Source organism: Geospiza fortis, unplaced genomic scaffold, assembly GCF_000277835.1.
Source record: "Geospiza fortis unplaced genomic scaffold, GeoFor_1.0 scaffold432, whole genome shotgun sequence".
Lineage (NCBI taxonomy): Eukaryota > Metazoa > Chordata > Aves > Passeriformes > Thraupidae > Geospiza > Geospiza fortis.
In genome coordinates, this window is record NW_005054436.1 from 310,500 (window position 1) to 312,606 (window position 2,107).

Here is a 2,107-nt window from a genome sequence, read left to right on the forward strand (position 1 = left end):
AGGGAGGGGGAGAGGGCCGGGACTGGGAACGGGAATGGGAACGGGACAGGGCCGGGAGTGGGAACGGGAATGGGAATGGGAACGGGAACGGGACAGGGCCGGGAACGGGACCGCACCGGGTTAGGAAAATAACAATGGCTTTATTAGGAAGTTAAACTCCAGGAGGAAGCTGGAGAAGTGTGTTTATTCCAGATTCCCACCCAGCACAGCGCACTGGGAGCGCAGTGAGACCCGCGGGGCTGGGGCAGCACAGCGGGGTCAGGGCTGCCCCAGCCCAGCCCACTTTGGGGCGGCCGTGCCCCCTTCCAGCCCTGCCTCCCTCCCCGCTCTCCTCGCAGCTGCTCATTTCCCCTCACGGCACAGCCAGGGCTCTCCACGAGAGCTCTGCTGTCCCTGCTCTGCCAGGGCCTGGCAGTAAAAACAAACACTCCTTATTAATACATAAATTAAAAATAAATATAAATAAAAGCAAGAATCCCTTCCTGCATGTGGCACAGAGGCAGCGCGGAGCCGAGGGGGTTTGGGGACTGACAAACCCCGTTCCCAACACTCATCACAAACTCACAGCTCCCACTTCTTACCAGCATTCCTTCCCCAAAGGCTTCTCCCTGCTTTGTGCCCTCCTCCCCTCCTGTTAGGCTGGGCCTGGCCGTGGGTGTTCTGTGTTCCAGGACAGAGCAGCACTGGCACAAAGAGCTTCGGACCCCGAGGGCTCCAGGGCTGAGCTCTGCCCACCTGAGGGGCCCCCCCGAGGGGTCCTGCCCTCTGCAGGGACCCCTGGGCAGCAGAACATGTCACTGCAGTGTCCTCTCAGGGTGGCCTCTCCCCCTGAGGCCACAGCAGCTCCCCTCGAGCACTCAGCTGTCTGATGGAAAGGAATCCACAAAATCGTCTGTCTCCAACAGAGAGGAAGCTGAGCAGATCAAACCCTGGAGAGCCAAGCCATGGCTGGCGCTTTGGTTTCTGCTTTCCTCTTCCAGGCCAAAGAGCAATGGGCACAAACTGGAATGGGGGAAATCAGCTTGGACAGGAGGAAGGAATCCCGGGTGGGAGGGTGGGCAGGCCCTGGCACAGCTGGGGCTGCCCCGGGTCCCTGGCAGTGCCCAGGGCCAGGCTGGGCAGGGCTGGGAGCAGCCAAGGGAAGGTGTCCTTGCCAGGGCAGGGGTGCAGTGAGATGCCCTTTAAGGTCCCTTCCAACCCTGAACATTCTCTGATTCCATCCTGGCACGTGGGATGGCAGATGCATACAAAGGTTGTGTTTCACTGAACGCTTTTTGTTCATCAAAGAAAAAATCTCCTGGCGTTGATTTGCTGCAGGCCAACACAAATATCAGAGATTGTGAAAAAGCCACAAACGAGGGCCAATGTTCACATCAGCTAATGTGGTGCTGGCACGTCGCTTGGATTAGGCAATGGATTTGCTCTTCCTGCTCATGGCTGGGAGGCTGCTAAGCAGGATATCACCAGGGAGCAGCTCCTTGGCAGAGCCACACGGCGGGGACAGCGCTGGCAGGAGCGTCCCCGCAGTGCCACCTCTGATAGGAGCGTCCCCGCAGTGCCACCTCTGATAGGAGCGTCCCCGCAGTGCCACATCCCCTGGCAAGGGGCAGCTGTGACAGGACTGTCCCCGCAGTGCCACCTCCCTCCTGGCGCAGCTCACTCTCCTCTCTCCCTCCCGAACCGAGTGCAGGAAGGCAAACCCCGCTGCCGGAGCTCGGGAAGAACACAGCTTTCCCCAGGCTGGATTAAAAAAAAAAATAATTAAAGCCCGAATCAATAGAGCATGGGTTGGCTGCGCAGCCCTTTGTGTCTGTCAGGGAAGCACAAGGGCTCTCCAGCCCCGGCAGAGCTCGGCTGAGCTGGAGCTGACAGCAGGGTCTTCTTAGTGACAACTGGGAAGCTGCTGCTGTTGTGCTGCTATTGATCTAAGCAGAATACAAAACACCTGAAGTCAGCAGGGAAAAATAGCTGCAGTTGGAAAAGGAGCTGTGGGGGGGAGCACAGGGAGGGGAGAGCAGGTAAGAAGTTCTCCATGCATAAAATTAAAGGCCGGGGTTTTATTGCAGCTCTCCTGCCTGCCTGCAGCCCTGGATCGATGTGCAGAGCA